This window comes from Dama dama, chromosome 33 (assembly GCF_033118175.1).
Source record: "Dama dama isolate Ldn47 chromosome 33, ASM3311817v1, whole genome shotgun sequence".
Lineage (NCBI taxonomy): Eukaryota > Metazoa > Chordata > Mammalia > Artiodactyla > Cervidae > Dama > Dama dama.
Window position 1 is genome coordinate 71,463,510 of NC_083713.1, and position 21,382 is coordinate 71,484,891.

General features: G+C 52.4%; 1 protein-coding gene across 2 annotated transcripts in view; it reads left to right on the top strand.

Moving 5' to 3' along the window:
* The first annotated feature begins 8,016 nt into the window (after positions 1-8,016).
* Positions 8,017-21,382, top strand: part of STEAP3 (STEAP3 metalloreductase) — a 47,457-nt gene continuing 34,091 nt past the window's right edge. The window contains exon 1 of one of the 2 annotated variants that reach the window (XM_061135698.1): positions 8,017-8,101. The gene's annotated coding sequence lies outside the window, so the exon portion shown is untranslated. Of the gene's footprint in view, positions 8,102-14,727; positions 14,833-21,382 lie in introns of those variants that run through there. The other variant, XM_061135699.1, reaches the window with a different exon arrangement.

The window sequence follows — 21,382 nt, forward strand, 5'->3', positions numbered from 1 at the left end:
TTGTCCTGCAGGGACCTAGCTTTTCACATGCTGCCAGGGAATAGCAAATGTTTACACGACCCTGAGGATGACGGCCCACTTGTGCACATCAGTGATATCAGGAGGTACACTGGATAGAACCAGACTCTTAAAAGCCTACCTGACATTTCCCAGACCTGCTTCCAGGCTATGCAGATCTCATCGGTGGAACCTCACCTCTGAGAGGCTGGGGCGGCTCGCAGGACTCCACCTAGGAGGGGCAGGGCTGCAAGTGTTTCCCCATCCAGACCCATCTTCCCTCTGACCACACTACATGGACTTCTCCTGCTCTGCCCCTGACTAGGCTGACCCCAGCCCTTAGCACAGAGGCATGCTGGCCACTGCCCATAGGAGCCATGCACCTGTGAGGCAGAGGGAGCAGAAAGACCTGTGGCTGAGGCAGACCTGGTTCAAGTCCCAGCTCTATTTCCTCACTGCATGATGCTTTCTGCATCTGAAAATGTGGCCCATTGTATTCACCTCACAAGGCCTTGATGGGGCTTAAAGCGCGTGATTTAAACGCGGAGCAGTCCTTGCCTCAGGGCTGTTGAGGTTGTTGTCAGGTCCTCAGTCTTGTCGGACACTTTGTGACCCCATGGACTGCAGCACACCAGGCTTCCCTGTCCGTCACCATCTCCCAGAGCTTGCTCAAACTCATGTCCATTGAGTCAGAGATGCTGAGATGGGCATCCAAGTTCTCATTTGCAGAAATGAAGAATGCAATCCACGAACCCGCAGACACTCACGGTAGCAAGTGGAGGAAAGTACAAAGCTCTCAGCATAGACACTGAGAGGGGGTAAAAAGTACCCCCAAGGTAGGACTAAGAGCAGTCTTTATATCCTTCCTCAAATTATTTCTAACCAATAATAACCATTATTTCTAACCAATCAATTTAAAGTCAATTTAAACCAATCAATTTAAGTCAAGATACTTAAAATCTTTATGGTTTCTCTTGATCCTTGGATTAAGTCACCACCCTCTTTCATGCCCTCTGGCCATTTTACCAGATGTATGGGCTTAAGATTAAAGATCTTTAAGAATTTTCCACAGTTTGTTGTGATCTGCACAGTCAAAGGCTACCAGACCACCTGCCTCCTGAGAAATCTGTATGCAGGTCAAGAAGCAACAGTTACAACTGGACATGGAACAACAGACTGGTTTCAAATCAGGAAAAGAGTTCATCAAGGCTGTACATTGTCACTCTGCTCATTTAACTTATATGCAGAGTATATCATGAAATGCTGAACTGGATGAAGCACAAGCTGGAATCAAGATTACCGGGAGAAATATCAATAACCTCAGATATGAAGATGACACCACTCTTATGGCAGAAAGCAAAGAAGAACTAAAGAGCCTCTTGATGAAAGTGAAAGAGAACAGTGAAAAAGTTGGCTTAAAACCCAACATTCAGAAAATTAAGATCATGGCATCTGGTCCTATCACTTCACGGCAAATAGATGGGGAAACAATGGAAACAGTGACAGACTTTTTGAGGGGGCTCCAAAATCACTGCAGATGGTGACTGCAGCCATGAAATTAAAAGACGCTTGCTCCTTGGATGAAAAGTTATGACCAACCTAGACAGCGTATTAAAAAGCAGAGACATTACCTTGCCAACCAAGGTCTGTCTAGTCAAAGCTATGGTTTTTCTAGTAGCCATGTATGGATGTGAGAGTTGGACTATAAAGAAAGCTGAGCACCAAAGAATTGATGCTTTTGAACTGTGGTGTTGGAGAAGACTCTTGAAGAACTGATGTTGAAGCTGAAACTCCCAATTCTTTGGCCACTTGATGCAAAGAACTGACTCATTTGAAAAGACCCTGACGCTGGGAAAGATTGAAGGCGAGAAGAGAAGAGGATGACAGAGGATGAGATGGTTGAATGGCATCACTGACTCGATGGACATGAGTTTGAGTAAGCTCTGGGAGATGGTGATGGACAGGGAAGCCTGGCGTGCTGCAGTCCATGGGGTCACAAAGTCTTCTCCAACACCACAGTACAAAAGCATCGATTTTTCGGCGCTCAGCTTTCTTCACAGTCCAACTCTCACATCCATACATGACCACTGGAAAAACCATAGCCTTGACTAGACGGACCTTTGTTGGCAAAGCAATGTCTCTGCTTTTTAATATGCTGTCTAGGTTGGTCATAACTTTTCTTCCAAGGAGCAAGGGTCTTTTAATTTCATGGCTGCAGTCACCATTTGCTATGATTTCGGAGTCCAAGAAAAAAGTCTGTCACTGTATCCATTGTTTCCCCATCTATTTGCCATGATGGGACTGGATGCCATAATCTTTATTTTTTGAATGTTGAGTTTTAAGCCAGCTTTTTCACTGTCTTCTTTCACCATCAAGAGGCTCTTTAGTTTCTCTTCATTTTCTGCCATAAGGGTGGTTATCTTCATATCTGAAGTTATTGATATTTCTCCTGGGAATCTTGATTCCAGTTTGTGCTTTATCCAGTCTGGCATTTCATATAATGTACTCTGCGTATAAGTTAAATAGGCGGTGGGACTTCAAAAATGTCACTTCCTTACCCTCCTCCCTTTGGGAGCCAATATCCAGGAAGCAGAGAATTAGGCAGGATGAAAACATCCCCAGGCCTGGAAGGAAGCCTTATCTGGCTGCTGACCACAGTGCATGTAGAGATAACCCTGAGGTCAGTGACCCAGCCTGGGCCAGGAGGGGCTCTGACATTCCTGCACTTAAGCAGTCTGGGCCGACTCCACACTCCGCCCACACTGAGCTGAGTGAGCCGAGTGCGCCCTGGCCACCAGGCTCGGCCCAGGGGCAGAAGGAGCAGCTCACGGAGAGTGGGCAGCTGGCGGGCAGAGCCCCTGCTCCGGGCTGCGGTGAGTCCCTTGACATGGAGGACAACCCCTTGCACCCCCAATCAGGTGAGTTGGGCGTGGATGGACAGGGAGAAAGCAGGGAGGAGCATAATATGGGTGTCACCGTACCCCACCGCTGACACCCCAGTGCCACCTAGCTGGTCGAGCTTTCTTTTCTTAGTAACTTCGGGCAGACTCATCCATCTCCCAATCCTTCCACCTTCTCAAAAATCCAGCAGAGGATGGGAATGGAAGGGTAATGGTCGCCCAGGGAGAAATGAATTTGCCGTTATAACACACAGATGTTACCTCTTTATTTTTCTTAAACAATCGGCTTTTTCCAAAAGCAATTTAGAACAGCTTATAAGGAAGAGCTTCACAATAAGGTTAATAGTAAATAAGACATGGGAAGTCGTGGCGTGGGGTAAAAATAAAGTAGAACTTAAAGTAGCTCAGCTGGTAAAGAATTCGCCTGCAGTGCAGGAGACCCCGTTTCAATTCCTGGGTTGGGAAGATCTGGTGGAGAAGGAATAGGCTGCCCACTCCAGTATTCTGGCCTGGAGAATATATGGACTATATGGAGAATATATGGACTATACAGTCCATGGGGTTGCAAAGAGTCAGACACAACTGAGCGACTTTCATTAAATATATTTAGTAAAGATAAGATAATCATGAATATGGGTCTGACTCATCCTAGTCGCCATGGTAAAAAGGGAAATAGGATCAGCAACTGGAAAGGAAAATGCATACTAGTCTTATATTTTTTTCTTAGAGCTTTATATAATAGGCATTGAGCGTTGTGAGAAACAGGTCATTTACTTCATATTTCTAAAAATTCAGAAGCAGATGAAATCAGGCTATTTGGCTCACAAGAGCCTTTGAGAAAGCAAAGAGAATGGTATTAAAGCACCACACCATCAGGGTGAATGCATATTCCAATACGGGTTTCTGATGGTCAGACTGGCCTGGGTGTTCAGCAAGTTGTCCCTTTCCTCATCTGTGTTGTAGACCTGCATTTCTCAAACTTTAATATGCATGCAATCTCTGGCAAGTCTTTTGAAAATGCCTTTCTGATTTAGATCTGGGGTGGGCAGTTCTAAAAAACTCCCAGGGTACCACGTGTACCATACTTGGAGCAAGGAGCTAAAAGCCCAGACTTCTCTAGCTGTGCACCTATGCGGTCCCCCCAGCTGAAGGTAATGCAGTGCTGCCGTAGTTCCCACTGACCACTGATGTCCAGTCCCAAGCCATGACTCCCGGCTCACGCAGAGACTGATTAAGTACCCACCATGTGTCAGAGCGCCTTTAGCAAAATGGCTGTTCCCTCCCACCCTTCCCCTAAAAGCACCTGCCTCTAGAACCTTCTTCATGCTCTTGTGCTGTCACAGTTAAATCTCTTGTGGATGCAGCCTCTCATTCCACTGAACTCAGAGAGCTTCTCCTTTGGAGAGAGCTCATGTTGCAACAGAGGACTAGAAGCAGGGCGAGACTTACACCAGAGTGCCAAGCCCTGGGTGCAGGGGCAGAGAGTTGAGGGCCCTGTTAGCCACACCTTATAATGCCTTACAACATTGGCTTGAAATAACCCACGACCTGAAGGAGCCTTTCAGCTTAAACCCTGAGCCCTGAGCACACTTCTGCAGCTTGCCTCCCTTTCCAGGGCCTGTCCCCCACAGCCCGCCCCATGCCTGCAGTGGCCGCCCCACCTCTGCATGGTTCTGACAAGGCTTTATCCACAGGGTCATCATGGAAGAAGACACAACCCCTCCATTTTCCCTTGAAATCGCTTCCCCGAGTTGTAGTCCCGCTCCCTACCTCACAGAAGGAAGCAGTTCCCTGTGCCCAGAGTCTTGCTTTAGGGAGTCTCACCTGGCCTGGGCTGGGCAGGGGACGGCAGGGTGCCTTTCCTGGGGCCGCAGCCCAGCCTGAGCACATCCAGGTCCAGGTGGCCTGGCTCCGAGCCAGGCTGTCAGAATACATCTTGCACATGGCTTCTAGTGACCATCTTGATTTAGTAGTCAATTAGAGTATTTATTTTGTGAAATGGATGTGTTCTGTCCAAGCTTATAAGTGCTGGATCAATCCAAGAAGCTGAGTCTGAACTATGTCCTTCTCGTCTCTGGGCCAAGTAGGAGATAAACCTAGATTCTCTTCCTGGATCCTTTCATCTTCTAAGCCAAAGGACTAGCCTTGTCTGCAGCAAAAAGAGCAATCTCAGGAGACTGACATGCAGGGCCCCATATCCAGATACCCAGCAGTGCATGTACTGAGCGCCTCCTGTGTACCCTCAGTGCTAGCTCTGGGGCAAGCAAAGGAGACCAGAGGTGGGTGGGAGCCCTGGGCGAAGCTTCCCAGAGATGCTGGGAGGTGCAGAAGGTTGAGAATGGCCAAGCATTCATTCAACAGCTGTTTACAGAGCACCGACTATGGGCCAGGCTCTGATCCAGGCACTGGGGATACAGAAGTGAAAGAGGCAGATAAAACTCCCTGCCCTGAAGGAGCTTATATTTCTGTGGGAACAGAACATTAATGAACAGCAAACAGAGAAGGTGTGTCTTATAGTGTGTTAGAAGGAGAAAAGAGGGCTTTCCTGGTGGCTCAGTGGTAAAGAATCTGCCTGCCAGTGCAGGAGACATAGGTTCAATCCCGGGGTTGGGAAGATCCCTTGGAGTAGAAAATGGCATGGGATTACTCTTGCCTGAATAATCCCATGAACAGAGGAGCCTGGCGGGCTACAATCCATGGGGTCGCAAAGAGTCGGACACGACTGAGTGACTAACACACACTAGAAGGAGAAAAAGGCTAAGTGAAAAGAAATAGGGCAGGGTACCCAGATGAGGGATGCAGATCATTGGGTGAGTCTCACAGAGGTGATGTTATTTCTCAAGGATCCAAAGGAGGGAGGGAGAAGGCCTGCGTGGCAGTGGGACAGAGAGAAGGGAACCAGAGACGAGGTCCGGCTGGGCCTGGTCACCATAGAAAGGACGTTGCTTTGACTCTGAGACCAGGGAGCCAGGGGCAAGTTTAGAGCCAAGGAGTAACATGATCTGACAAATGTCTCCAAAGGATGGCTCCAGCCACTCTGCCCTTGGCCTGGCCGTGGACACGAGTCTGGCACAGAGGAGGTGCTCAACCAGTGTCAGCGCACCATCCTCCCTCCCAGCTCAGGAGATGGCTCCTCTGCTTCCGGGAGTCGGGCTCCAGGAAACACCGATTCAGCTCTCACCCACACTAGGCCCCACGTCAGGTGAGACAGACGGGCCGAGCATCAAAGGCCGACGGCTTGGACCGTGCTCTGCCCACCAAGGCTTGGCCTCAGCGGGGTTCACCTCCCTCCCTGTGCCTTTCAGGCCCCTCATTGTTCTCTTGTGCATGTTCATGCTCCACTAGGACATTCCTCTGTGCTTCTCTGCTGCTCCAGCCTTTGCTCTCTCTCCAACTCATGGGGAGCCCCTCAGAGGCCTACCAGGTCTCTTTGGAAGGATGTTAGATCCTTTGAGAATATTGGAAGAGCTCTCAGCGTCTCTATTTTCCAAGCTGCATCTCCTTGTGCCCCAACTCCTCTGGAGTAACAGGAAGGGTCCTCAGAGACCCTCATCAGACAGAGCAGATATTTAAAGAGCACCTACTGTGTGCAGAGCACCATGTGAGGGGCACCAAAGAAGGCTACATGCTCATTCCTATTTCCCCAAAGGCACTGCAGAGGCAACCTGCCATCCTAGGGCCAGAACCAGGCATGGGGTGACTGCGTCCCCAGCACTCAGAACACTGTGATACAGTGCGGTTCCCTGAGTGTGGAATGCACAAAGGACCTATGAGAACTGCCTCCAGAGCTCAGAGAGGATGTTTTCCTGGGGCAGGGTGGGACAGGAGGTGGGAGAGAAGCTGGGCCTCAGGGTCTGGCAAAGCAGAGAGCTGGGGCGGGTGGGTATTTTATGCAAGAGGAAACCTATGGAAGTGAGGAAGCACCAGATGCTGGTGAAGTGAGAGGACGGAGGACAGGACTCTCATCCAGCCACCTGGCCGGAGCTCTGCCTCTCCCCCTCACTGCGCGCCCTGAGGTCTAGTTGTGGGGCCATTCTTGAGGCCCAGCCCCCTGCCTTTCTAGTCTCCAGGTTCAGATAGCCCCTCCCTGGGACTTATCTCCCCAGAACAGCTTGGGATCCTGGAGTAATTTGAAGCTCTTTATCGAGGTCTGGCAGAATATGTCCTACAGGACTAATCCAGAGAGAGTCCCAGGGGTCAGGTAACCCCGTGTCAGTCTCCCAGAAGATGCGCGACATTGGTGCCCCACAACCATCAGATCCCCCGCGTCCTCACCTGTGGACGGAGGGGAATGGTGGTCAGCAGCCCATGATGTGAGACTTCAGGTGAGAAAGGGCTTCAGATGAAGGCGCACACCTCTAGAAAGCTACCTGAAAGACACCCTCACCTCATACCTGACTCGCGGCTGTGCTGGGAGGTCACCAAGATGGGGGAGTGGAGGACAGCGCCCAGGGCTGGAACCCGTCTGTCTCAGGGCAGGGTGGTAGTCTCAAGCCCAGGAAGTCTAGATGGGGAGACTAGCTCCCTCCCCAACTCCCAGGCCCTGGATGGGAGGACTCTGAAGAAGGGTCAGAGGTCTGCGCTAAGGGTAGACCAAGGACAGAGGAGCAACGGAAGCACGGAGGACTGGATGCAGCCTCGTGGAGAAGGGGGCCTCTGCGGCTGCGCCCCTTGCAGGATAGAAGGAAGCCAGGTTGAACAGGTGCCTTAGCGTCGACTCCCACCTGTGTGAACTTGGCCTGCCACTTGACCTGGCATTGTGAAATGGACGTGGATTTGAGGTGTCCCTCGGATGAAGGGAGCCAGCCGGTCCCAGAAGTTACTCTGGACTCCGGACGCCCTGCTTGTCCGGGTTAAGAGTTGCCCATTTTAATGAGGGAGATAGAGGAGCAGATCCGGAAGTTTAGGAACATTAGGCCGGGGGAGAGGAGGGTCGTTCGTCCCTGGCGCCCACCGCCACCGCTGGAGCTGCAGGACCGGGGCGGGGGGACCGAGGACCCTGCAGCTCACCGATTGCGGTCCCGGGGGAGGTGGCCAAGCCGGATAAGCAGCAGCAGCCGGTAGGCGGGCGGCCTCCTCCCCCGCAGGTCCGGCCCCGCGGGCGGGCGGGGCACCGGGAGAGGAGGAGCCTCCGGGCCGGGCCACCGCCTCCGCCGCCGCGGACCGTCTGCTGCCGCCGCTCCGAGCAGCGGCGGGCCTGAGAGGTGAGTGACCCCTCGCCCAGGTCGCCGCGGGGCTGCGCCCTGCCAGGGACCCCGGCCCCGGAGACTGCCCCGTAGCCTCCTGCGCCTGGGCCGCCCCACGCATGCAGGAAACCTGGGCGACTGGGACCCAGCCACGTGTGCCCGGCGGCAGCGAACCCGAGTCCTGGGTCCTCCGCTCCCTCTGTGCCTTCCTTCCCAACCTCGTGCGCCACCCGAGGTGGGCAGGGCCGGGTGCGCGCGGCGCCGGGGTCGGGACTGAAGGGACCGAGCTAATTCCCCGGGATGCTGCGTCCCGCGCCCCACCCCGCGGACCCGCCGAGTCCACCGGTCCCCCGTTCCCCGGGGCTCCCGCCCGCGGTCTCAGGGGAGCGCCGGAGCGGCGGGCGGGATCTTCTCGCCAGGCCGCCCAGCCCTGTGGCTGCCCCGGGCGGGGCAGGCGGCAGGGGCGGGGGCTCCCGACCTTGACCAGGAAGAGGCTGGGCTGACCCGTGTCCTCTGCCCGCGGAGCTCTTGCCTGGCAAACTTACCGGTTTCCCCGAAATTGGGGGCAGGCTGCCCGGAGAGGCGTGGTTGGAACTTTGCTCACTCTGGGTTAGATGAAGGGGAGGGTACGACGAGTTAGTATGTCCTTTGAGGACCAGGAGGCTGGGTCCTCGGGGAAAATGCAGACAGGTCTTGTTGGAGCCCCGGCAGAGGGCTCTGGGGAGAGGCCCCAGAGGTTTCCAAGGCCACCTCTGAGACACAGGCTGCGGATAGGGACCCTGGAAGTACAGGGAAGTATTTCTGTCCATCAGAGTCCAGTGATGATATGATTAATAGCAGAAATTTATTGTGCATTATCTACACCAGAATTCTTGCTTTGCACACGGTATTCCAGTTAATCCTCAGTATGGAAAGGCACCATTATTATCTCATTTAAGATGGGGAAACTGAGCCGCAGGCAGCATGGGTATTTTATAAGGATACATGAGTACTAAGTTGCAAAAGTAGGATTTGTACACAGATTTATCTGACTTGAGAGCCAAGAGGATGCTACTACTGGGAGAGACAGGTCAGGCTCTCAGAGGATTGTGGCAGACTGAAGAATCCCAGGCTGGGGCCAGAAAACCCACAAGACCAAAGAGTCTTACCTGGGTGTGACCCTCGGTCACCTGCATGGTTTCTTAAAAACACAAATACCCAGGTCTTCCTTGGTGGCTCAGTGGTAAAGAATCCACCTGCCAATGCAGGAGACATGGGTTCAGTCATTGGGTTGGGAAGATCCCCTGAAGAAGGAAATGGCAACCCACTCCAGTATTCTTGCCTGGGAAATCCCACAGACAGAGAAGCCTGGCAGACTACAGTCCTTAGGGTCACAAAAGAGTCAGGCACGACTAAGCGACTAAACAACAACAAGGTCCTACCCACAGCTGGCCGAGTCCAGTTCTGCAGAGTGAACCCCCCTAGCATCTAGTCAGGAGCGCCTGGAGGGCTGAGACCATATCTAAGTCATCTCTACCCTCATCTGTATCCCCAGTGGCCTCCAGAGGGGCCAGCTTGGAGCAGGTGCTTTTGTTAACAAGTACAAGTTCACTCCGCTCTCCACACAACATGCCAATTAACCGAGAGACGAGGTGTTGAGGCAAGGAATACGACTATTTGGAAAGCTGGCTGACGGAGAAGATGGCAGACTAATACCTCCAAGAAACCATCTTGTGGGGTCTGGATGCTAGGTTCTTTTATAGAACCAGAGAGAGAAGCAGTGAGGAACTAAGGCAAAAAAAGCAGAATAGAGGCAATGAGGAAGTAAAGTAAAAAAGGCCACCAGTCTTCCAAAACATCTCTGGGAATGGCCAGCCTTGGGAAAGGGATATGTTATTTTCGTCTTTCTTATAGCCATTCACTGGTGGACAGGATCAGATTGTCTCCCTAGGAGCTGAATAAGGGCGCTCTAGATTAACAATCAGGCAGAGGGACAGGGTTCTCTGAGGCAGACCCTAATGTATGATTATAATAACAAAAGTGATGAAAAGCAAGTCAAAGAAATAGATCCAACATGGAGTCAATTCACTCGCCCCTACAACACTTAAGCAATGTCTGATGGATGAGTGGACTTCGTGGGGCAGGGGCTATCACTGGGATAGAAAAGTTTTCCTGAAGGAGGCCTTGAATGATGGATAAGTGACCTCAGACAGGCCTGGGGGAGGAAGGCCTGGAGTTGGCATGTGGTGACCCTGGCCTCAGAGTTTGCGGGGAGCTCAGGCCAGGCCATTTGTTCATTGGAGGGTTGGACAGACAGCCTCAAGCTTGCTGAGCTCCCCAGGACCAGACCTGGTCACACTGGGACCATAGGTATGCCCTCTTTGGCCTAGAGATGCCAAACAGATGAACTCCTCTCCCCTCCGTGGCCTAGAGCAACAGATGAACTCCTCTCCCCTCCATGTTTTCTGTCCTTAACTCAGGGCCCTTGCCTTGCAGGATATATCAGAGTGTTGGGCAGGGCTTCAGATAGTTAAAAGGGGAAATATAAGGACTAAAGTCCATAGCTGCAAACCTGAGCAGTGGAGTGGCTGACTGCAGAGGAGGGTGCCTGGCTTTGCAGTCATCACAGCGCTTTAACATGTGGCCTAAAGCACGGCCTCCGTTCTCTGAACCTGCTTCATCTATAAGACCTTGCTAAGGGCTTGGGACCTGGTATTCCTATAAAACAGGAACAATAGTGCCTGCTGGGGGAGGATGCTCTGTGATAGTGCTGAGGTTTAGGAGTACCATAAATATCAGACCCCTTCCCATTCTCCCAGGGTTTGAGTGTGAAAAGCAGCTGGGAACCTTACGGGCTCATTGCTCCTCTTGTCTGAGCCCCTCCGTTCACTAGAGCATGGTCTCCATGGTCCCCTTCTCTGTTGCAGACCTGGTCTTGAGCCCAGGCCTGAATTTAGTTTGGGTTACAGAACTTGGAGGTGGGAAGGCAAGGGGTGGGGGCAAGGCACAGTAGGTGGTTTTCAAACATTTGGCTACAGAAGTCTCACTTCCCCCGGTCTGTGCCCCACCGCTGGGCCCACCTGCCTGTCCAACCTGATCTGCCATTCGCAGACCTCTGCATGTCAGCCCTTCATGGCCTTGGCGTGCAGTGAGCACCACTTCATAACTGAAATGCAATCATCATCATCAGTGAATAGTCAGCTTCCCACGTGCCAAGCATGTTATAGGTGTGAGCACACTTGAACCTTCCAACTGTCCTATGAAATAGACAGTGCTATTCTCCCAGCCTTGTGACTTTCCCAAGAACACATGAGACTCCATTCTTTTGACACCAGATTTGTTCTCCTAACCACTGACTATAACTACTTGTCCAGATTTTGCCTAATTGTTTCTTCATTCAACATTTACCGAGCACTAACTTGGTGTCAGGCACTCAAGACCTGGTTTGAGTCCCACTTCTAGCAGGATGAGTGTAGGTTGTCGTTTATAATCACACGAAAACCAACACCCTCCACGTATTTCTGAATATGAGTGGGGGCATTGAGGCTCAGGTTCCACAGCTAATGCAAGGAAGCCAGGATTCAAAACCAAAGACGGCTCCTCCCTGAGCTGGAGGTATTGACCACTGCCCTGATGGGATCAGTGGCTGCAAATTTATGCAGAGTCATAAACCCCTGCGTTGTCTCTTCAACCCAGAGCAAAAGATTTCCCCTATCCTCAGGTATGGAACACTGTCACTGGAGAATTATCTGATGCTCAGCTCTTTCCAATAAGTCTGTCCTCATCAGTCACCATTGTCATCTGGCAAAACGTGCAACAGGTGAGCCCTAATTGGTCTGCAATCAGGCAGTAACTTCTCACTCCCGCTTCTGCTTAATGAGATCCAGATGGGGTCGAAGCACATTGCACATTTTTAAGCCTTTTAGAGCTATCCAATTAGGAGATTAAACTGTGAAAAGCCCAGCCCCAAGACTATCAAATCAGTCAAGGTAAATGTAAAGGAGTTTGTGGGCTGGTGAATGGGCCTCCTAAGTCTTCCGTGGGGAGCAGGCTGTCTTGGTTCAAGTGCAGACCGCATGTTTCCCAGAGCCTGTGTGCCATCTGTGATGGGAAGACCCATGACTATAGCAACCAGCACTTCTGGTGGCTGTCAGGCTGTGGAAAGGGGAAGCCTGCGATTTGACCGGTGGGCTTGGAGGTGACAGCATGCCCTGTGTTGATGTGAAGGTCTCTCTGAAGGTGAATCACTCAGGGCTCACAGCTGAGGATGTTAAGGGGCTTCAGGTGGCCCTGTGAGATGGGCCCTGCAGGTAGATTGTGTGAAAGACAGGCTGGCCAAAGACAGTGCCTGTGGAGTCACCCCAACAGGCCTTTCGAATCAAATGGGTCTGTGCCAAGCCCAGGTGCCCAGCCAGACGTGTACACGGGTCAGTATTGCACAGATATGGTGGGGTGGAGGTCTGGCAAATGAGCCATGCCCTGCTGTGGGGCTGAGCCTCTCCTGGAGATCAGAGCAGGCCCTTTGTGGGTGTCTGTAGAGAAGGCTCCACAGTGGCTGGAAGTCAGGTGGCCTGGAATTTTTAGGGAAGAAACAAGATGTGCTGAGCCGGGTGGCCAAGGGTTGTGATGAGAGTTCAGGGGGTTTGATCTGGGAAAGCTCTGCCCTCCTGGTGTTCCTAGATTAGAAGGCTGGAGATCTGACTGTTCTGTGAGTTCTGGCTTGGCGGCCTTTGTCCTCTCGTGATTTTGCTGTGAACTTCCCTTGTGGCCCAAATGGTAAAGAATCCGCCTGCAATGCAGGCGACTGGGGTTTCATCCCTGGGTCAGGAAGATCCCCTGGAGAAGGAAATGATAACCTGCTCCAGTATTCTTGCCTGGAAAATCTCATAGACAGAGGAACCTGGCGGGTACAGTCCATGGAGTCACAAAGAGTCAGACATGACAGACCGAGTAATCGACAACAACAGTTTTGCTCCAGCTCTTCTAGAACATTCAGATCGGGCATGACTCTGTGCGACATGTGATGGGAGGGGGATTCACAAGATTGGGGGAGCTCAGGACACAGCTAGGGGCTTGGGGAGAACCCCAGGGGGAGGGCATCACAGCTGGAACCACGGAGGTGCTGCTCATGCCTGGAGCTCGTGCCTGGAGGCTTTGCTTTCAGAAGGAAGTGAGGTTTCCTGATGGCAGCTTCCCCACGGAGCTGTGTAGGTACACAGGAGTGAGCCCTCGGGGAACTTACAGTCAACTGGGAAGCCAAATGAGGATAGGAAATGCTCCTAGGCAGAGGAAGGGAAAGAGTTCAGGGCTGCATGTGGCCAATGGCCCACAGCAGAGCACAGGCCATGTGTACAAAATAGCGGTTCTAAGATGCAGGTTTGGGAGCTTTCATTCTTACTGTCTTACTTAACCGTCAGAACAGAGAAGGAAAGTAGCCTGCCCAAGATCACATAGCTGGTACGTGGTCAAACCTGAATGCACGCCTAGATCTGTCTAACTGGATCCCCCGTGAGGACAGCTGCTTCTGTATTCAGAATGAGGAAGATGGGTGGGGGGCTGTGGGGACGCCTGGAGGTGCCTTGCATGCCCAAGGGTTCAGGCTCGATCTTCGGGGAAGAGGAGTGTGAATGCACAGGAGGATGCAGACTTCAGGTGGAGGTGACGGCTCTGGCAGAAGAGGGGAGCACGGGGACTGGGAGGAGGGGTGGCAGATGACTTGAGCAGGGGAAAGTCAGTCCGTGCATTGCTGGGTCTCGGCTGGACTCTGGAGACATTCCACAGTGCCCCTCCCTGCCCACAGGGTGAGACAGAGGAGCCTCAGCAGAGAACCATGCAGGCCCTGACCTGTTGCTGGTAATAAGAGTAAACCTGTCTGGAGACCAGGGTATGTGTTCTGGTCATCAAAGGCGCAGATGCCCCTGCTTCCTCAGAGCTAGTTTCCCCAAATCACCAGTTTTCCAAGTTGAAAACAATCCAAAGGACTTGTCAGAAGACTGAACTTGGCATAGTCTACTTCAGGGATACAAAAGCTTCCATACCTCTGGCCTCCCCCTGTGCTGTTGGTGGGGGCTGGCCTCCAGGGTCACTGCACAGGCAGGCCTTCCCCGTCCAGGCTATGTCCTCTGGACAGTATTGTCTTTCTGTCTGTCCTTCTGTCTGTCTCCCCACTGGAGAGAGGCACCAGCTAGCTAGTAAAGACGACTGTGAAGCCTTGTTGGCACCGAATATAGACAGAATTATCACTAAGCCAATGACAACCACAGTGATTGCAATAAATTACCCCCTGCAGCAATTGGTAGATTGCCATTTTCTGCAGCCATTACGTTTGGCTTTGTATCTGAGAAGTAAAGGCATCTCTCTCTCTCTGTCTCTCTCTCTCTCTCACACACACACACACACACGCACACACACACACACACTCCTGTGGTGAGGCAGTCTGCCCCGCGTTGGATGACATTTATTCATTTTATGTATCCTGGGTTCTGCTGGCTGTCCTGCCTCAGTTCCTGTAGCAAAGAGACTTGAGTCTGAGCCACTAATTATCACCAGGGAGGTTTCCTCCCTAAACAGGAAGTATCAAGCCAGAGCCACAGGCTCGCAGTGCACTCTGAAACCAAGCATCAGTCACTGCCCCGCTCACTCCCTGCAGCCGGGAACCAGAGTGCGGGCCGAGGCGGTGGCAGCCTGGCTGTCCAAGCCCCTGGCAGTCCCACGCCTTCTGAGCATCCGCCTGAGTTCTGTCTTCCAAGCCAAAGTCAGGCAGCTTACAGGTCAGGGGGAGACCCCAGGGAGAACGGGTGGCCAGATCACAGTGGGGCTGTCGAGGGACGCATGCGTCAGACCCTCGCATCAGCTTGTCGTGGGTGAGTCTGGTTACAGGGTGCAGAGCCCCAGGGCCTGGGCAGCATGTGGGGCCCTCGCGGCAGCCCCTCCAATCCTGGTCGGCTGGACTGTGCCCCAGCATCTCAGGGAGCCCCCGTTTTAGAACTGGCACCAAGAGCACCATCTGGTGATGTTCTTGCCACGGTGGGAAATCTTATCATCTGCACAGGAAGCCAGAAACCTTTTCAGAGTAAAGGGTTCAAGGAGTTATCACATACAATGCCTTCAGTTAATATGAGCACCAGCTTTGTGGGCTCTGGTGTGTTAAAGAAAAAAAAAAGGTTAATGTTTATGATATATTTCTGTGGAAGGCAGGTCCATTTGGGAATTGTAAATTTTACTTATTAGGAACCACTTCTGGGTTGGTTTATCAGAGAACTGCGGCTGTAAGTAGTCGAACCGGATTTTTTTTAGAATGTTTCAAAAATCTAAATGTTTGTAAAAAGCCCTATAAATTATTCATTCACTTCTGTTTTGCAGGCGGTATGGTGATAAACCTCTCTTTTCTGTCCGACCAAACTTGCACATATGTGTCTTTGTGTGTGGACAGGGTGGTGTGTGTATGCATGTGCACACACCCCTGTTTACTGTTATTCTCCTCCGTAGGAACTGCTCAGCCGTCCTTTTAAAAATATAATGATTTTTTAATGACGTCTAAATAATGATTCCAGGCAGTATTACAAGAAATGTAACAGTAAAATGTTTGTTAGAGTCCATCAGAAAGGGAAAATGCCCACAGAAAAAAATAGAAATGCACCAATTAGATGTGTGTGTCTGTGACCCAGCTTTTAAACCTGTATTTGAGATGGCCTCTTCTATGCTGTCTCCTGTCAGGTCAGCTGTGGGGGTTTGGAAGGGGGAACTGGACACAGATAGCACCTCCTTCTTGCCCCCTGGACCCCTCAACCTGAGATGAGGGACGGAGGGCCGGCGCTGCTGTGGTTTAGAATCGAGGACAGAGCGCTGCCCTGGATTTGCAGAAGCAACTTCAGAATGAGAGGTTGGAAAGTATGAGTCTGGGCGGAGGGAGAGCAAAGAGGAAGCCAAGACCACCTCAGAGCCCCGTGTAGACCAGATGACTGGCTATCACTCATGCCCATGTTCATGAGCAAGACTGGATGGGGCCAAGGCAAGAGCCATCTAGGGGCCTTCAGGAAGTCCTAACTTGACCTCGGTTTTCTCACCTGTGAAATGGAAGCAGTGATACCCTGAGTGTACAAGTCCACAGTTAAAGTCTCTCCAGCGTGTGAGTCAGACCCCACCTCATCGTCTCTTCTTTGACTCCTGATTGTTGCTGACGTGGCATGTGCCAGACACTTGCTGGGCTGTGACCTCCGAACTGCATCTCAGTAGGGAAGGGCTGGCGGACCTCACAGCCCCCAGGAGACCGGGATTTCTACATGACGTGGCTTTAGGGGCAGTCATGTGGAGGGAAGGAGGAACTGGGGGACTTCCCTGAAAACCATATCTGTTTGCATAACAAGTAGCCAGCTTGGTACTTAGATTGTCTCTTTCAGATTTATAAAATGGGAAAGATTTTGTAGGAGCTGTTATTCACTTTACCAGACTGGGAAACGTGAATTATTCATATCAAAGTGTATTCATTTTAATATTAACATTAGCACATGGGCAAGGGTGATGGAGATTTACGGAGGCTGGGAACTCTACCACCATCCACCCCTTGGGCCTCTCAGAGAAAGTTCCTACCATTATATGCTGGTTCCATCCTGTTAGCATGCTGCAGGGAGCCAAGGGGACCAGGCGAGGGAGGTTAATCCTGCCTGGAAGAGGAGATAGGGTGAGGGCTTCACAGAGGACTGGCCTTTCTGCTGGACCTTGAATTTTGTCGTTTGGAAGGAAAAGACTTTTCAGGCACAGAGATTAAGCCTATGACTTGATCAGGAAAAAGCATAAGGAAGGATATCCAGAGTCAAGACCATGGGCCAGGTGGGTCTTGATTGGGAAAAGCCAAGGAATTCATCTGCCAGAAGCCACAGCTGGGCCTCACCTGCCCCAGGTACTGTTCCCTGATGGAGACTGGGCAGATCGCTCTGAACAGTTGCTACCTCCTGGCTCGGAGATTCATGGACCCTGGAGCCATTGGCCCAGCATACCTGAAGCCTCCTTCCCTGGGTTTGTCCTTACCAGGCTGCACCCTGATGTGCCTCAGGTGTGGTGTTTGGGTTCCTACCTTGGCCGGAGTTGCATGAGTCAAACTGTGTCATTCTGTCTCTCTGCAGTGGCCGAGTGCAGCCATGCACTAGTCTTCTGTGTGACTAAGTTCATCAAACAGTGAAATGTCTGGCCAGTTCCAACAGTATAAGCAAGCTACAGTAGGAATTCGAAACTCATCGTATGATTTAATCCCCTCCGGGTGGAGGAGGACCCCAACTAGGTTCTGGGGTGAACAGCCAGGGCTCACTCCCAAGCACACTCTGCCCTCGGGCACAGAATCTAGCAGTGAAGTTATCCAAACCACAAACACTGATTGAGCACCTCCGTGGTGCTAGGCCCCAGACCAGATGCTAGAGACCCAGAAATGAGTCCAGAGTGGCCCCTAGTCAGGTGGGGTGATAGACAGCAAACTGGTATGTGTAGTCAGTGGTGATGAGACAGGAGTGCAGACTGAGTCACAGAGCCAAGATCTCTATCCTTCAGGGCCCAGGAGGAAGCCAGGAGGTGCTCCCAGGACTGCCTGGACCAGTTCTTTGAGTTCTCAGAGACCTCTAACAAAAGTCAGAGTTCTGTGTGAAGCTGGCCTGTGACAGGTAGTTGGGATGGAGTGGCGTGACGACCGTCCCCACACACAGCAGTTGGAGAGTGGAGGCTGAGTCCCACAGTCCCTAAGAGTACAGAGGATGAGGCCCCTGAGGGTCAGGGTCAGGCACCCCAGAGGCTTCCTGGAAAAGGTGGCCCATCAGCTGGGCAAAGCCAGGAAACAGGCACCCCAAACCCAAGAACCTGGCCATGTGAGGCAGGCTGAGCTGCTTGGCAGAAGTCTGGAGACCTGCCCCTTCCCTTCCTCTATCCTCCCCTTCCCTTCCTCTATCCTCTATCCTCTAGCCTCCAGGGCCAGGTGGGCCCATTTCTGGATGTACAGATGTGCATCATGGCAAGGGGAAAGGGTGGAGGCAGCAACCAGCCCCAAGACCCATCTGGCCCCAGGAGTTGCAGCACCAAGTGTCCCTGGAAAGCGAGAAGCCATCCAGCCCCCGTCGCTGAGGTGGCAGATTCAGTTGCCACTGCCTGACAGCCTCCAACCTGGCTGGCTTAACCGGTCCATAGGGAACTGGCTGCCTCCACGTGCCAGCACCCTGGCCTCACTGGGCAGAGGCAAGCGTTTCTCCCTGGCTCCCACAGTGCTGGGCACGCCCTCATTCAAGCACTTTTCTCCTGGCTGCGGGGCGTAGCCGACCTTTCCCCTAAGAGCCTCAAGCGGACAAACCGTCTTTTTAGCCACCTGCCAGAACACTTGGAGAAGGAAATGGCAACACACTCCAGTGTTCTTGCCAGGAGAATCCCAGGGATGGGGGAGCCCGGTGGGCTGCTGTCCATGGGGTCGCACAGAGTCGGACACGATGAAGCGACTTAGCATGCATGCATGCATTGGAGAAGGCAATGGCACCCACTCCAGTGTTCTTGCCTGGAGAATCCCAGGGACAGGGGAGCCTGGTGGGCTGCCGTCCATGGGGTCGCACAGAGTGGGACACGATGAAGCGACTTAGCATGCATGCGTGCGTTGGAGAAGGCAATGGCACCCACTCCAGTGTTCTTGCCTGGAGAATCCCAGGGACGGGGGAGCCTGGTGGGCTGCCGTCCATGGGGTCGCACAGAGTCGGACACGATGAAGCGACTTAGCATGCATAAGCGTGCATTGGAGAAGGAAATGGCAGCCCACTCCAGTGTTCTTGCCTGGAGAATCCCAGGGACAGGGGAGCCTGGTGGGCTGCCGTCTGTGGGGTCACACAGAGTTGGACACGACTGAAGCGACTTAGCAGCAGCAGCAGCCAGGACACCTGCTGGGTACGCAGTGGGTATTCAGGGAATGACGAATGAGGAAATTTTTCAGACCAGGGTTGGCAGGACCAACCTTTATGTAAGACCGCACATGATGTGCACTGCTTAGCTCCAAGGGCACTGCTCACATGGATGACGGTGTAAATGGTGCCCCGGGGGTCGCGCGGCACAGGCCCCAGCTAGCATCGTCCCTGCTTCAGGCCACTGACCTTGGTGCTGACCACCGGGACTTCCTCCCTCCCCCTTGCAAGCAGTGCTGACCACCCTCCTGCCTCTGTGCTGACGGTGGGTAGTGATGAACTGTGCCAGTGAGCATTCCCTCCAGGCCTGGCTGTCAAATCCTAGTGAAAGAATACATGGATATGGATATGACTTCAGGCCATCTGAATTCTTGGTCCTTCAGGAAACTAAGTCTTCTGGGGAGATCACCCCCGTCGATGTGTTGGGGGCTCCTGGGTCCACAGGATCCGTGTGGTCTCCTGGTTTCACTACTGTCTTCTCCCTCAGCCTGCAGTGGGCCTGGTGACCCGCACACAGGACAGGCAGGGGGCCCTGGGAGCCGTTTGCCTGGAGAGTTTGCCTCATTGACTGAGTGGGCAACGCCACCATAGCCTTGACTGCCTTCTCTTTACCAGAAGGAGCCAGCTTTCGGAGGCCAAAATGTGTGCAGGGATGGGGCGCACCTGGCCCTCAAGACTGAGAGGAGTGTAGGAGAGTTACTGATACCTGGGGTCTCAGGAATCAGGGAGGCTTTATGAAGGAGTGGCCTGAAGGCCAGGCCTGACCATAAGAATTCAAGGAAGAAGTCAGATCAGGAGTGGTTCTTACGTGCGAGTGATTGGTTAATTCACTCACCCGTCACCCAGACTTTTGTGAGCATCTGCTGCGGTGTTTTCAGCCTGTGGTCCTAGGACCAGCAGCATCAAAAATCCTGGAGACGCAGTCCGGCCATGGGTGTTTTTTTTGGCTGTGTGACACTTGGGACCATTTGTTGCAGAGCACGGACTCTCTAGTTGTGGGCGTGCAGGCTCTGGAGTTTGCAGCTCCCGGGCTTCGTTCCTTGTTGGCATGTGGGATCTTAGTTCCCCTGACCAGGGATTGAACTCGCGTCCTCTGCTTTGAAAGACTGATTCTTAACCACTGAACCACCAGGGAAGTCCTGTCCAGCCGTATGGTTTATATATATAATTTTATTTATGTATTTATTTTTGACCTTGCTAGGTCTTCGTTGTTCACTGGCTTTTCCGTAGTTGTGGTGCACGGGCTTCTCACTGAGGCGCGCAGGCTCTAGGGCTCAGGCTTCAGTAATTGCAGCACGTGGGCTCAGTAGTTGCAGAATATGGGCTTGGTTGCTCACGGCATGTGGGATCTTCCTGGATCAGGGGTTGAAACCCACGTTCCCTGCTTTGGCAGGCAGACTCTTCACCACAGAGCCACCGGGGAAATCCCACCCAGCAGTATGTTTTACCAAGCCTTCCAGATGACTCCAGTGTAGCTCAGGCTTGACCCAGTACATGCCAGGCACTGGGCTAAGTGCTGCGATTACAGAAGTGAATTTGACTGTTCTTGCCCTTGGAGTCTAGGGAGGACAAAGGCAGGAAAGAGAGATCCTGTCAGTGTGAAAGGGCTGTTGTCAAAGAGCATGAAGGCAGAGTGGCTGCTGGCGGGGTTTGATCTAGGAGCTGGGGTTGCTGGTAAGGGTTGCTGGTGGCCTGTCAACACCAGTAGCTTAAGCTCCATCCCTGGGAGGGAGCCTGGTGCTGAGACTAGCAAAGCCCGGTCCCAGAGCAGCCTTGGGGCCCTGCCCCTGACCGCCAGCCTCTCTCCACTGCACCCCTCCCCGCTCGACCGTCCCGTTCCCTCTTCCTGAGCCCCAAAGAGCAGCATGACTTTTCCTCCAATTGTCTTAGTGAGAAGTGTGTGCAGATATCCAGACCATTATCTCAGAGCGTATTTTTAGAAAAATTTTAGAGTAAAATTTTCCATTCAGAAGAGAACACCATTTATTGATTTAGGTGCATTTATTTCTGCTTTACACAGATCAAAGGTTTTTAAAAATCCTAGGCAGAGAGGAACAACATGAAACTCATGTGAGTTTTAACAGACTCAGATCGTGGCACTTTGCTACCTCCTGTAATCCTTACTATGTTTCATTAAAGTAAGTGACATCACCCCATTGTGCAGATGAAGAAACTGAGGCTCAGAGAGGTAAAGTGGCTTGCCAAGGCCACCCAGCTCATAAGTGGTGCAGCTGAAATATGACTCCATAACTGCCTGTGTTCTTGCTGGCCCACTTTGCATATTCCTAAGGTGACTGATCCTCGGTAAATCCAGATGTTTTAGGCGACCACATTCTGCTAGGCAACCTCCCAATGACCACTGATGGCTCTCAGGGGCCGATCTTCTGCCTAATTAAGGAAG